The sequence below is a fragment of the Pholis gunnellus genome, assembly GCF_910591455.1.
Source record: "Pholis gunnellus genome assembly, chromosome: 1".
NCBI classification, from domain to species: Eukaryota; Metazoa; Chordata; class Actinopteri; order Perciformes; family Pholidae; genus Pholis; species Pholis gunnellus.
In genome coordinates, this window is record NC_136528.1 from 3691289 (window position 1) to 3707686 (window position 16398).

Sequence of the window (16398 nt, forward strand, 5' to 3'; positions counted from 1 at the left end):
GAGCCGAAACAACTGCTGTCACTCTTCAACAGGCAGCAAAATATATTGTTCGCCGTTATAGACGCTGTGGTCGGAGCTAGTTGTCTTAAGTGTATTGAGAGGGACCCCTAGTCATGGTTATAACACAACAATTAATAACCCACAACTAACGCTCTTTAACAGAGCAAAACACCACGACACAACAGTTTGTGACATATAAACAATTTGTAACACTAATAATTGTACATTTATAAAATATCAGCACCGAACGGCATGCTGGGTACAGCTCGCTAGCTAGCCAGCTAGCACAAGAGTCTGCTAACAGCTGGGAGAGGCTCCGTCGCTACAGTAACGTTACATTAAAGAACAGAACAGAGCGATGCAGGATGAACAAAGAGAGACCAGAGATGCACCGATAGAGTCTGTGCCCAAGAGAGGAGCTGTGTCTGCTGTTTGGAAGTGTTTTGGTTTTAAAAAGTCCGACGTCCAAAAGACTATATATTGCAAAGTCTGTCGAGCCATTGTTGTTGACGCTGGTGGCAACACGAGCAACTTTCTCCATCACCTCAGCAGAAAACATGAGTTGGAATACCAAGAGTGTGATTACGGCGTCAACCAGTAACGTTAGCGCGAGTGAAACAGTGAAGCCAAAGGGTCAGACATCGCTTGAAGAGGCATTTGCTTGAAGCACTGCATATGACAAGAAAAGCAAGCGGTGGAGCGACATTACGAATGCAATAACGATCCAGCTATGCAAGGACACAGTCCCACTACAGACAGTCGAGAGAGACTCAGAGCAATGATTAAAACACGGGATTCAAGGTATGTCTGACCGGGGCGAAAATACTTCATTCAAACTGCTATCCCAACTTTATACGAACAAACCCTATAGTAATCAAAGCCTTTATACATGATGACATTCAAATGTTTTTATATTCTATGTACTCCTGACAGTAGAGTAAGCCATTATAAACCTATATAAAAACACAAAAATACCGTGATATACCGTGAAACCACCAGAATCTTAAAAAATACCGTGATACAAATGTTTGGTCATAACGCCCAGCACTAGTACCAGTGCACGCACACACAAATCAGCAGTGCCTAGTGGTGCAGGCAACTTTAGGTCATAGCACAGCTTGCAAGCTGAATATTCTTGCTGTCTTTTGCTTAAGTTTTAAATAATGGATGGGAGCTGCTTTGAAAACCGTGGTGCGCTGCAAGCATCCTCACAATCACCTCAAAGTGACTGCACACCGCCGGCTCAGAAGAGATGAAGAAAGTCAAAACACAAGGAGATAAATCTGTTGCACTGCAGGTGAATATTTTGGGAGAGAAGCAGTTTAAGCCTTGACCAGCTGGAAAATACAAGTTGATGGGTAGGGGATGAAAATATAAATAATCAGATCAGCCAGTCCTCTAAAATGATGACATGAAGTTCCCCAGGTCTATGAGAAAGCTGTTTTAGATAGCATACATTTACATAGCATGCTTGAGACCATGCAATATAGTCAGAACTGTAATTTAAGGAGAGGAGTGACTCATCTTTTCCTGCAGACAGACATTACGGGAGATTCTGAACCAAAAGAGTTGTTCATAGGGGCATTCGCTGTAGTCTTTACTGATCTTCTGCGCCTTCTGTTCATCTTTACTGGGTGATGAATCTCATTCTAGGGCTGGGTACCGTTACTTTATACTAGGGGTCACCAATTGGCGGACCGCGGTCCAGATCCGGACCCAGACGCCGTTGTATCCGTACCCAGGACCTAAATCCGATAGATAATTGAGAAGTATTACATTTTGACGGAGAGCTTCTATTTTAACCGGCGCAGCTTTTCCAGCATTTACGGCACTTGTTCTCAACAAATTACAATACATCCAAAACTCACATGCCCGTCTGCTCTCCCACTCCTGCACCAGAGATGATAACACCTCGGCCTTTCAAAACCTTCACCGGCTCCCCATTCAGCATAGAATAGGTATTGCAAATCAGACCTGTGCAGGACTCTGGAGCAAGCTAGCTTTAGCTACATCATAAGAAAACACAACCTGATTGGACAGCATCGGTCAGGGGAGGGATAGCCTCAGTAAAGCAGTAAACACCTATCAAGCCAAAGAGAGTCGGACATTTCTTTGGTGGACCAAACCAGTGTCACTGAATCCTGGATTCATATTCAATGGCTCATGTTGCTTTTTAGAAATCCTTTAATTGTGTAAACTGTCCTGTTTTTTTTGGAAGTAAAAAATGTAGAGTTCTGTTAGATCAGTGATTAACTGATGACTTTAAATGAAATCACATTCTTACCGCTCACCCTTTTATTTCTAACCTTTTATTTCTAACTACTTAGGACATCAACCAGCCATTATATTTCCTGCTGATACACAAAAACACTACACACACACACACAGGTATTTTTTAACCTGCAAATCTTCTGTCACAGGCGATCTTACAGTGGTTGCAGGAAAAACAACTGCTCTCACATTCACCCTTATTATTTATCAGCTATATCACCAAAAGCATGCACACACAAACACACCTTCGAGGGCCTGGATAACGAGACTTGCCTGTCCAAACACATATCTTGGCACATTAGAGGCAAGGCTTGCAAACAGGACTTCCAAATACTGTGTGTGTGTGTGTGTGTGTGTGTGTGTGTGTGTGTGTGTGTGTGTGTGTGTGTGTGTGTGTGTGTGTGTGTGTGTGTGTGTGTGTGTGTGTGTGTGTGTGTGTGTGTGTGTGTGTGTGTGTGTGTGTGTGTGTGTGTGTGTGTGTGTGTGTGTGTGTGTGTGTGCTCCGCCCTCATTAATATGGGGTCAGTGCAGCAATATCATGTTGAGATCTGCTGTTTCCAGAGCACAGACACGCTCCTTTATCTCCGTCGACAGCTCCATGTCTGCTCTGATTCTGCTTTCAAACTACTAATCACTGCTAAAGCATTCTTGGCCTGTTGCATAAAGACCCTGCAGCAGCGTCACACACATTTGAAGCAACAAAACATGTCCAGCAGTGTTCCGTGTGGCTCTGCTCTGTGTGAACAAGAAGGAGATATTCCGCTGTTAACATGCTCCATGTATCTCAACAATGCTCAGACTGGAAACTGAATTCAGAGCAGTTAAGGTGCTCAGGAACTGGCAGCCGGTGACCTCCAAACAAACAGATATAAGATATTTTGTGAAAACATCTCTTCTTTTCAGTGTCTTCTTTGCTCTTCTTACAATGAAGAAATCCTCTCCAGTTCTGATAGAACTGACATTGTAGCAGCTAAGCTAACCTCTTCAGCTCCTCATAAGACGCTGATTGGTGTTGGAACACAGATGAACCTGACATGATGGATTTTGTCACGATCTCATGATATCCCATTCAAGGTTATTAAAGAGGATCCCTCCACTGAATGTCTTTCTCTGTAGACATGAGTATGTGTATTATATGTGACTCAGAAACATTGCAAACAAAGTTGCCAAAGATACTCTATCTCAGGGGTGGCCAACCAGTCAAAGACCAAGAGCCACATTTTTTACTGTGTTACCGCAAAGAGCCACATCATACACATGGGCACACATGAACATCACCCTATCCCTTCCTCACACACACACATACCTTTGCTCAGCCAGATTTATTGTAAATGTCACACACCAATATGATAATGACAGAAATTGACTCCTAAGACCACAGGCCAGTCATTTTCAACAATGAACATTGTGTACACTGTCTCACACAGACAAACTCTCAGTTCAACTAAGTCCACAAACAAAAATATAATAATTTACAATAGCGTTTTTCTTTTACTATGCATGTTACTTAGTGGGACTTCTGGCATTCATTGCCTTGAACAATCCTCTTCAAATCTGGCTTGTATTCCGTTGTTGCCACTCGAAGCAATTCTTTCACATGGGTGTCAGTCAGAACAGATCGATGCTTTGATTTCACGTGTTTCAGGGTAGAAAACACAGACTCGCAGACGTATGTTGACCCAAACATTGACAGTATCTTAAGCGCAGCCCGTTTGACATTGGGGTATTTTTTCATTGGCACACTTTTCCAGAACTCAATGGTCCCGTCCCTTAAAGGTTTGAGTTGGTCCTCCTCACAAAGATCGATCATCTCCAACTCAGCCGCATCCTCATCTGTGACTAGCGGGGCTTTCAAACAGTCCGTCTCGGCGTTAAATGGGTCGACGAGGAACGTAATCTGTGGCCGCACATGCGCGTTTGACGAAAATACCGTATTTAACTCAAGCGAAGCGAACACGCACATTAAAAAAACACAAATACAAACTTCGATATGAACGTAAGAGCCGCATGAAACCGGGCAAAGAGCCGCATGCGGCTCGGGAGCCGCGGGTTGGCCACCCCTGCTCTATCTAAACTATAGTCTGACTGATGCTGGATTTGTGAACTCAAAACCAACGTTGATATTTTATAAATATTTTCAATTGAATTGATTGGTTGCTATAGCACTCCATAATAAGAACACAGCTCTTAATCACAGGTGTAGTGCTGCTATATTTTTTAAGCACTTGAAGATCCAATCATCACTGAAGTGTATGTCATGAAAGAGAGCCAATAGGGTGCAGGTGACTCACTTCACTGGTCTCATAGTTCTGAAACAGTTGTGCCAATCAATAAACATGATAACGACAGCTCACAACCTGAAAGCTTTACTAATGTTTGGATGGGTCAGAGCGTCATGACAAACTCACATCACCACACAAATCCGCACCCAAAGACAGATGGAGTAAGATTTTCCATCAGGTGGTTACTATAATACCTTGGAAAACACGTTGAGGAAGAATCCTCATTTTCTCTGGTGCCGAGGCATAGATACAATAAGTGGAGGGGCAACTAAAATCAAACAGTAATTACAGAACAATACAACACAATAAATCAATAAATGAAACTAAAAGCAATGACAGTTAAGTCCAAGTATGTGGGGCGCAGTAACAAAAAGCAGATCTTCCCAACACTGGAAGAGTTTTTGGCATGAAGCCGGTAGAATGGCTACCAACTTTCCAAGAAGGAGAGATGGGGGAGCGTTAAAATATATGTACTGATCCCTCCTCATGGAAAGAGCAGGCAAGACAGTTTTCTTGGTTAATTTGGCAATGGAGTGTCCCATAATCTCCAGTGATGACTCTTGAGGCTGAGTGATATACCGCATCTAAAGATGTGAGAACATCCCCATGGAGACCAACACGGAGAGGAAAACTGCTTCAACTATTGCTTTTCTTGTACATAATGGAAAGCTGGATTTATTTCAAAAAAGAAAGGCCAATTTCAATCTCAGCTTTGTCATTGACCCAAATGCCAATGTATTTACAATGATGCACTGTCTATTATTGTGTTATTAGCAGAACTTCCACCGTCAGTATTTCTTGTGTTTGAAAACAACCATTTTGTTTTAGCACAAAAGGACTGTGTAAAGATCCATCTATCGACCATCCATAACCGCTTATCCTGTTCAGGGTGCCGGGGGGGGGGGGACTTTGGGTGAAGGCAGGGTACAGACCTAGAAATAGTCTGCTTCAGAGCTGAAAGAGCAGGTAGAGCTGACTTCATGCATATCTACGACTGAACGTTAGCAGAAATAAAGTTCCTGGTAAATGCACCTGTTGGTTCAGCAGCAAGCCTCATAGGGCATCTACAAGTGATTTTCACAGGGATGTTGAACATGTCTCGTCCAAACCTGACAGAAAACTGTCCGGACCGGTCATTTACGTTGACAAATATTACGGCTCGGCATGGTGCGTTCTTATTAGTGAAGGATTTCATAGGATAAATAAGCAAATAGCATCCCAGCTGCAGCTTCCTTTGGGTGGAGACCATCTGAGCCAAACGGTTACCAGAAGACATTAAACTGAAGAATAACATCCATACTGTGAGCATCACAGTCAGAGGACGGCCAGGAGTTCACGCTGAGCAGCCTGATGAAATGCTCCGCGGCCAAATGTGGGAAATGGTCTGGAAATATGGATTTCACTTTTGAGGGATTTGAGAATGTTTAACAAGTGGCCAAATCATGTTTTAAAAGTTTGGACTTCAAGAAACAATTCTAATGTATCTCAGCTCGTACATGATTAGTTGTTAATGTTACACAGCAGTGTGTGCACTCCAGTGTATTGCAAGAACAAAACATGAGACGCTACCTTTGCTATAAAAGAAAGTTGGAAAAAGGCTGCTGAGCCCTGGCGACCGGACGTCTCCATCAAAGATATGGAGTGATAATCGACCGGTCTGATGCTTGTAGAGGTCCGTATGGTTATACTGGAGCAGCTGGTGCTCAGGTGTTTCCAGGTAAGTCAATGAAGGTGACCTGCCGTGAGGCTGCAGATTTATCAACATATGGAAGCTTCATAAAGTCCGTCTAATATTTGATCTTGTGGTCAGTTATAGTTCAATGATGAATATAAACTTTCCATAAAGATTAAATAACCTTCCATTCATGCACCTCAATGGTGCGCTCCAACTACAACAGAGAGAAAAACGCACCTTATCTATTCATCAATCATCAACTGTACATCAGAAAAAGAAACAGCAGAACAGAGCAACCTGCCAGTCTTACCAACTAAAGTTGTTTGCCTGCCTGAAAACAAAAGTCATGGTGAACAGGTGCCAGTTTGTGGCGAGGAAATCTTCTACAACACAATCTGCATTTCAGCTTTTGCCTCTATAGCAATATGCTGACAAGATGTTTACTATTTGGATTTGTCAGAGGATTTTTCTGAGCCTGTAAAGATGGTAAATTACAGCAAATCAAAAGTGTGTAAACAAGAATTCCATTGGGTGTGTGCTACACACCCTTTCTCAGGGCTTTGATCTAAATTGGAGTCGTGGGATTCAAACTAAACACAAGAACGTGGCTGCTTTGTGTGATTTTAATGTCACCTTTTAAGCGGCTGCTGTATTTAAGCTTTGAGCAGTGGCACGCAGACTTGAAGGTGGAGCTGGATATCGGTCTGTATTTTGTCAGTCTGGATCACATCAATCCACAAAAACAACAGAGTTGCACACAAAGCATCCGTCTGTTGTGGTGCCAGGTGCTGCAGTCAATTTACAGCCAGTTATCCACGCAAGCCCCTCATTGCTGTTTAACTTCATTGATTAAGAACGTAGACCGGGTGGGGGGGGGGGGGGGGGGGGGGGCGTCTAGGTCGTGCACCTTCTGTTGCATGGAAGCAAGTACAGGCAGGAAAACTACTGTTCAAAACAATTTCACGGCCCATTAAGGAGTTGATGGATGGTTTACAAAAATAAAATACTAGATTCCATCTGGGCAACCTCATCTATGAATTTGATGCCATTATTCTCCAGAGCAGAGAGCCGCCTGCAGCCAGCAGGCCTGAGAGGAGAGAAACGCTCCTCTTACGAATGAGGCCAGAGAGCTGATGGTTTCCTCAAGTAAACTGTGGCCTTTGGCTGCCGGCCCAATCATCCTCGGTGGCAGCTCTCTACCACATCTTCCCTCTGACTGGATGTGTGGAAACTCCAGCCTACGCTGGAAAGTAAAGGATTTCTCTCTGCCAAGAGTTGTGTTCCTCCCATTTGAAAAAAAGACTGCTTTCAAAAATACAAGACCAACCAAAAGGTTGAGGGTGAGAGAGCGAGGATTCTAAAATGTCCCTCTGTAGCTTTTCCATGCCTACTTGTGATGCTTATCAATTATTGCTGGTGATGCAACGGATCATAAAACTCACGGTTCTGTTCGTATCACAGATCAGAATCACGTTTCAGATCTAACTCTTAGATCCCCGATCACGTCGTTTTGCTGCCGATACTAATTATTGATCATTGCTGATCCATATTGGCAGATACAGATCCCTTTGTTGTTTGATAGCAGCTGGTCTACTTTGCCACCATCCCAAAAAACATTTCAAACCACACTGAAGTCAGTAAACCTTCAGACATTCTAAATGTTCTTCTGTTACTTTGTTATAGTCATTTATAGTGTTTTTTCTTCTTCATAAAAATACACTATTCAAAAATGAAATAAAACATTGTGTTTGTATTGATCAAAACAAATCTTGTCATTAGTAGTTTTAATGATGTATTATAATCCGCTTAGAGCTAGTGTCAACAGCTCATAATTCATCTCTAATATCTATTTTATATTAATGCGAAAACATCTCCTTCAAACTACTGGAGTATCCAAGTTTCTCACCAAAATGACATTTTACGAGTATTAGCACAGGGTTTGAGTACTCCTAGGAATACTACCGGGGACAAGTGAGATTTGTTTTAAATGTTAATTTAAAAAAAAAAAATCAATAATCTATAATGCCTAATATAATTATACTATAATAAGCTCAAAAAAATAAACGTTAAAGTTTGTTAAACCACATATTATATTGACTATTTCTCTTTTCGATGCAATCATTGACTTCCCCAACGGGCTGCTGCTGGGAGGTTGATGAGAGCGCTGAGACTGAACCAAGACAGTAAAGACACTCAACAATGAGCTCTGTGGGTTCGTCGTTACGAGCAACACCTTCAACATTACACATAGCCTGAAACATTCATCGTTTCCAAGAGTTGAGTCAAGTTTTATGTCGGGGATTCTGTTCTGTCAGTTAAGCCACCGTCTCCGTTATCACTGCTTTTTCTAACTACAGAGTTCTTACTCTAAACAAAGGACGAAAAGTAGGATTCATCTCCTGCGGCAGCAGGCTCTCAGAAGGTTTAGCAGCAGAACATGAGAATATTTACAGGATTCTCTTTCATGCCATCCTCTAGTTTGAGCCAGCAGAAGTATCTTTCTGTTTTTCCCCCCCAATAGCCGTCCTTCCCTCTTGCAGGAAGACAAGTGTGTAATTGAAGTTCCTGGTTTCTCCAGCCAATATTTCAGGTTCAGCATCAGAGAACTTCCACACTCTCTTTTGCACTCCATTGCTGTCAGACATGCTCAAGATGCAGCTTTAACAGCCTAACATCAGGTCTTAATTAGCTGCAGTGTGTTCTAGTGAACTCAACCGCAGCTTTGCTCATTTACATCATCACTCAGACTAAATACCCCACCAGATTAAAAAGATCCAGAGACACTAAATGTTGTGGCTTGTCAGTAATTCATGGTCAGTAAATCTAATGTCAAAGTGCTCATGAACTGGATTAGGATAGCTCACCACTCATAACACGCATAATAATGCAGGTGTAATGCAATCAGAGAGCAATCGGATCAGATCAGCCAGACCTCATCTGAAGAAGATCTCAGCCAGGTGTGGATTAAATATGTACAGCACGTTCTTCACAGAAATAATCCAGCCAACATGTTGGAAGGTCACTGAACTCCACCTCGTCCTGCTGTCTCAAGACAGAGTCCCTCTGCAAAGGAAAAATAAGTAACAGAGCAGCATGCCTTTGGGAACTCTGGAGGGTCCTCTGCACCAGGGAGAGTCGTGTGACTGACAGAGGTAGTCGAGCTACAACTAGTACGGATCACCGTCTTATAGTGACGGTAATGTTAGCCTAGTTAGCAAGGCCACTGAAAAGTATCCTTCAGTAGTGTTGTAGTCTACTGATAATAGAAAACTATCACAACCTTAAAAACCATGCGATACCTTATTTCATTGCCGCTACTTTAAGAATTATTTGCTTCACTTCCTGCAGGCATAGTGCCAACCTTTTTGGTTTCTTTTCTCATATGCACGCTGCAAATACAGGTTGCCGTACCCAGCTTGTCAACAAAGCAGACACACCCAGCAAAATATGACACACAAGCTCTGTAGCCAAGGAGTTGATCCGATACTTATGAAGGTAATACAAAAAACAGAGGCTCCATAGTCTGAACCAGGACGGCAGAATCATTATTGCTCACACCTTGTTAACGGCAGCAGCAGCACATCACATTTTATCATTCTGTTTTTACCTTTCAGAATAAAAGCCCTCCACATACACACTGCATCAACAAAATAGCTTAGAGAGAGACTCGCACTTCCCTCTGCAGGGATTTAATCTGTTATAAGCAGCAGTGCGACATGTGAAGCTGGAGAGATGTGAACATGTCGATGAATTATTGTGGTTTATGGCTTCTAACAGCTCCACTAACAAATATATCCTAAAATGTTGCACAATCATCTCTAGACTGAGTCTCAGACACATCAGAGCAGCCACAGATTAATAAGTGATGCAAACCTTTAATAAGAAAAGGAATCCTTTATCCTTTCACACACACACACACACACACAAACACACACACTCACACAATAGTCCCCACAACAGCTTGTACATTTGCAAGTCAGCTGTAGATGAAAGGAAATGCCTCTACACTGCAGCTTGTGTAATTGTTACTCCAGCTTCACACGCCTCAATATTCTCTGCTCTCATCATCTCAGACTGACAACCTGTTCTCGCTGGTATTGACTTATTTTTTAACCTTCATTTATTTTTTTTACAGAGCTGGTCACTCAAACACAAACTGTAGTCTACAAGAATGCCATCATGCCACCATTATCATCATTACTGCCACTCTTTCCCAGCCTGCTCCTACTCCTATTGCTTGTTATAGTTATATTCTGCTCATCATCATCATGTCGTCCTCTCTGGAGGACACCGGAGGTGATCAGGGAACACAGGCAGGCAGCAGTCAGCCACAGACAGCTCTGAGGCTCTGAGGCACATTCCACTTCATCTCCACATTCTGCAGTCACAAACAGACAGCTGCCTGAACCATGGATGAGTTCCATTGCAAATAGAGACACAAGGAGTAGTGTGTACGGGTTAATAGGCACAATGCAGGTAAGCTACCAAGTCAATGCAACAATCATAATGTGAATAGTAAAGACATCAAGACAATTTAATAATGTGCTGGTCAACTGGAGAGCTCACGATAGAGCACCAAACAAAGATCATTCTCAGAGGTCAGTAAGAAAATTGCATGGACTTGTAAAAGGCGCTCCGGCTGCACAAGGAATTATAACTAAATAAAAATGTATTTTGGCATTTATTGTATTTATACTATATGAGGAGCTGCCATATTACAGTTCCAAATAGCAAACTTTGAGCTTTTGAGCCAGATATTCATTTATTTGTACTTCTAAAATGCTGGCTGCAGCCCTACAGGTGTACGGATGTACGGTCAGCACCGTTGATTAGCTTCGTCCCTACAGTAATTAAGGAGAAAAGGGTCCACTGACCTGCTGGCAGGAGACTGGAGAACAGTGCACTTGTTTCCTCTGGAGCCGAACAGCAGCGCGGAACTACCGCTGAACAGTGCGCGCCATGTGTGGAGAGGCGAGAGGCGAAACCTGCAGATTGCTGCCTAACACCGGTGGTGATTGCAGCTGGGCGGAACAGGCGCCGATCTGAACACGCTCCATCTTCAGAAAAGTATAATAAGTTGAAATAGTTGTCTTCCTTCGTTGAAGATCATAACCTCTTACAGGTTCTCCTATAACGTCCATCAGCCGTCTGCATGTGGCTCATGTCTCAATGCCCATAAATAATAAGCAGTAGTTGTTGCAGCATCAGGAGGTGAAGCGGCAACACAACCCCGTGCTGCTCGTTAGCAGATCGGACCCTTACAGTCAGCTGCATCACGGTGCGACCACGGCAAGAAGTGTTTGTCCAAGACGGCCGGGGGGTTCAAGGACCGTGTGCTGGAAACGGAGCGGTACTATCAGCGCGCACTGACCGGGAGTCCACTTACCTTTGCCCTCAAAGTCGTGGCAAGACAGGCGGCGTGCGTTCACCAGTCCATCTGCACCCACACACTGAAAAAGATGCACGGACCGCGACCCTCTTCAGTCTGCTTCGTTCCCCTGCAGCGCGCGCTACCCGCGCAGAAACCGCTTTTACCGACACGGATCCTGTCCAGCACACCTGTGGCTCAGAGCGGCCACATTACGCCCCGGAGTATCCGCTCTGTATACACCACAACACCATCACACACAGCCCAGCATACCCATGCCCCTGAAAATGTTTTCAAGAGTCTACCTACCGACCTGTAGCATGTAATCCGTGTCTAGTCCCGGAGCCTGTGAGACGCGCCTCGCGGAGGAGTGCAGTGATGGAGCGGAGCGCTGTTAATGTGTCGGCCGGTGTCGGAGCGCAGAGACACGGCCATTCCCGGTCCAAGGCGCACGCTGCAGCGCCGCCTCCAATTACTCCAGCTGGAGGAAAGACACGCCTACTGTGTGTGTGTGTGGGGGGGCTGATTCCTTGAAAATCTACCTAGCTTGGATTTCAGAAGAATACCGAGATAAAATAAAAATACTGACTAAATAAAGTAAACGCAGAATGTCGAAATACAGAGAAAAATACATACAATGTAAACAAATAAGAATAAAGAAGATGATAAAGAAAATAATTCCCTAAACTGTTTTTTATCAATTGTTTTATCAGTTGGATTTTTCAGATTTATTCAGTCTGCTGTTAAATTATTATCTGTAAATCTTCACATTGTTTTCAAATTATCATCCACACTGTCAGGGATATAATTCAGGCAGGAAAATAGTGAACCATTGTTGTTTTTCTAAAACTGGACAAGTTCTTCTGCAATCAGTCAAGTGATTATCAACAAGTCCTACAAATTAAAGATACTTAACCTAAAGATAAGTTAAGGCTGCTGAGAGACACAAGGGAGGGGCATCGGAGCTAAAAGAACCTGTGAGGATGGGATAAGGGAGGGGCATCGGAGCTAAAAGAACCTGTGAGGATGAGGTAAGGGAGGGGCATCGGAGCTAAAAGAACCTGTGAGGATGAGGTAAGGGAGGGGCATTGGAGCTAAAAGAACCTGTGAGGATGAGGTAAGGGAGGGGCATCGGAGCTAAAAGAACCTGTGAGGATGAGGTAAGGGAGGGGCATCGGAGCTAAAAGAACCTGTGAGGATGAGGTAAGGGAGGGGCATCGGAGCTAAAAGAACCTGTGAGGATGGGGTAAGGGAGGGGTATCGGAGCTAAAAGAACCTGTGAGGATGAGGTAAGGGAGGGGCATTGGAGCTAAAAGAACCTGTGAGGATGGGGTTCAGGTGTTTTCCATGACCAGTCAATCATGTGAAGACACTGTACTATACTTTGACTTTTGTTCAGTCCAGAACCTCTCTCTGAACTATGGAAGGCCGCACATCGCCCACTGCTGCGTCTTTCGTCAGCAAAGCCGTGCCAAACAATCAGCTGGTTTGAGTTATAATCAAAAGTATTTCATAATTAACAGAAGCCAAAAACAGTTATAAGCTGAATTACACTATCGATAGAAATATGTTCCATGGAGCAGAGGCCCAATGAAACCCTCCACACAGTCCGGCAAAACCAGTTAGCTGCCCAGAGGTCACATGAGGTCTGAAGAATCTCCTCAGGAACAGTCAAAGGGTACATCCCAAGTCTCTTAATTGCATCCCCGTTTCCCTCACTTGGCTCCTTTCCTTGCTTCTTAGTCCCTTTGTCAACAAAGAAAGGAGGATGGAGTTTGTCTTTAAATGATCAGCATTTGGTAAGTCAACTGCGTTTGTTCTTCCTTTTGTCCTGCTCCATACAGGTGAAGTAGTTAGAACACTTGTTGAAAAAACAACGTATCCAGGGCCTCAGTAGCATATGAGAGGAGGCTACTTTGTCTGGGTCCAGACTTTTGAATCGGCCCGCTCCATTGAGTTGACTGATTCTTCTGCCATCATGACACCAAACAGCGGTTTCACGGTTGAAAAAGCTTTTGATCTAATGATTGTTGTCGAGCTGTCTGCCAGAACCAAGAAGGACTAATAACGACAATTGTGTACTTTGGCTCCGCTCCACTCGTAAAAACCCCGACCAAAACCAATATGTTGGCATGGCTACGCATCAGTGTCGACTTAAAATGACATTAGACTCGGATGCATTGTTCTCTAGTGACTGGTTAGGGGAAATGAAATCCCCCTCCCTCACAACATGGAAGCAATGTCAGACTGAAGATGATGCCACAAAAAGTGATGAAGGGCTCACTGGATGGGTTGGTGAGTATGAAAATGATGTGTATCATATGCTATGGCATTTATTAATCTAAAAGAGAATATCTTCTAAGTCAGTGATTCTCAACTGGTGGGTCCCGATTTCAGCCTTTGCCTGAAAGAAAAAAAAAAAGATCTGTTGCTTTTATTTTGAAGGGGATTTGTTATGCAGCGGAGGGCCGTCTATTCACACTCCTTAACAGTATTTGGCGTTAATGCCTTGTAACGCTGATAGACACCCGCTATTTCACAGCATAGAACAGGTTATTTACATTAAATAAATTTGAAACGTTGAAAATTGTCCTCGATTCGGGTCGTGGTTTGTCATTAAGGGGTGATGGTGGGTCCCGCAGCCAGACCAGTTGAGAACCACTGCTCTAAGTGTTCATCCTACACCCTGAGAGTTTAATGTTGGCCTGGTACGTTTTTGCAAACCAAAGATGCGTCATATCTCCACATTTCTGAACCAAAACTATGTTGTATTGTTTTAACCGTTCGTGGCACTATTACTTTAAGGTTTAAGCGCCAAAACGACTTGGTTAGAATCAGTAAAAGATCATGGTTTGGGTTCAAAGAAGTACATGCTAAGCCCCCGTTTCATTTAGAACTTTCACTCCTAAGGAACAAAGCAGATGCTGCAGAGCTTTTCTTTCTGTTCTCTGATCAGTTTGTACAACTATTAACAATCATCAATCTGTCTCCCCACCTCAAAACTGATTGTGGAATATGTTAAAATAAGAGAAGCAGTGAAAAACAAAAAAACAAACAGATGCAATTAGAGAATAAAACACAACAGATATGGAATAGAAAACAAGAAAGTAAACATTTTAGTGAACGACATGATGGTTCAGAGAAGCTGCAGTCTGTGTTCATTCAAGCCTGAAACCTGTTCATTTCCTCAGCCTTAGTTTGTTAATGTGTTGTTGACCGAGTCCAAACCATATTGTAAGCACATGCGCACATGCGCGCGCGCGCACACACACACACGCACACACACACACACACACACACACACACACACACACACACTGTCAGGAAGAGACATGGTATTGACAATAAACATGATTTGAATATTTTTAAAATGATTTAAACATTTAATATTGGTATGATAAACATATGATGATGTCATTGAAATCATCCACTTGGATCCACTGAAATGTCCCCAAAACAACTGTAAAACTCTCAGCGAGGGTCTGTCAGCAGGATTCACTTTAAACTGAAGCTCTGGATGGACGAGCATTGTAACCAATTAGATATGGAGATACAATGGAGACTGGGTCCGCCCACTTACTGACAAAAAGAAAAACTACTCGCGAGCAGAAAAAAGACTTGAGAGCGAGCAGAATAAAGTTTCGCGAGCGAACTGGTTTAAGCTTCTGGAGCGACTTTTGCCCGCGCGAGTGAATTTTGCTCGCGGAGTGATATAAAAGCGCTAGTCAAAGTAAAATACGCGCGCGCATGGATCTCATTTGCGCTCTCAGATTTTGACAGTGATTTGCCTTCATATGAGGACATGAAAACAGGACAGAAGACATGAAGGACAGATACATATTGATGTCTGTGTTCTTCATTCTTTCTAAACTTCACTCAGAAAAAATGTTTATTTTATTGACATTTTACATTTGTTTCCAGTGAGATATTGATGACTTTATATAGTAACTTTGCTGTTCTAGAAACAATATTTAGTTAAATCTAAATGATCCTATTCTGAATTTTGTATTATATATACATGTTTTTAGAAACAATGATTTTGTCATGTAGAAGAACAGAGTATTGATGAGAGGAGCTCCTAGTAGAAGATAAAAAGATAACTCTGTACCTGAAGGCCACCGTAGTTCTGCAACATGTAGGGAGGGGGGAGCAGAGGGGTGTGGAGAGGGTTGCAACCTGCAACACACCACTAGATGCCGCTAAATATTATATACTGTCCCTTTAAGTGCTTTATAAAGATTAATAAAGAACCAATATGCTTCTAATATGCACACTAAAAACGCAACTCTATATTTGAGTATGTGTTTTAGCACTGAGGATTTAGAAATAAACATTTTGATGTGAAACAGAGCAAACTGAATAGAAGATTTTCAATGGAGGGTTGTACCGTATGACAGGAAATAATGTTGCTTGTGTTTAAACAAATTTCCACAATTGAGGATTTTGCTTCTTTTGTGACTTGAATACAAATGATTTAGTTTGTTCAAAGTAAGGAAGTATTGTTTGGTATCGTCTTTTGTAAACAATGACACCATTATCAATAACAGCACCAAATACATAAACACCTCACTGACCATGGAAAGAAAACCTCATACAGATGATCTTTAAAGTGCCTATTCAACAAAATGGAGAACAATAGATTATGTCACTTAACTTATCATAGATAGCCATCTCAGATTTCTAAAACCAAAACTACCTGAATAGGTATTCACCTATATCAGGGTTATTCAATTAATATTCAACGAGGTCCATTTAGAGAGATTTTCCTCATTAAAGGTCCAGAACATCACAGTAATGTCTAA

General features: G+C 42.7%; 1 protein-coding gene across 1 annotated transcript in view; it reads right to left on the reverse strand.

The window, feature by feature from the left end:
• Positions 1-11939, reverse strand: part of cemip (cell migration inducing hyaluronidase 1) — a 129057-nt gene extending 117118 nt beyond the window's left edge. Inside the window, exon 1 of the mRNA XM_079156914.1 lies at positions 11906-11939. The gene's annotated coding sequence lies outside the window, so the exon portion shown is untranslated. The remainder of the gene's footprint in view (positions 1-11905) is intronic.
• Between the last annotated feature and the right edge of the window lie 4459 nt (positions 11940-16398).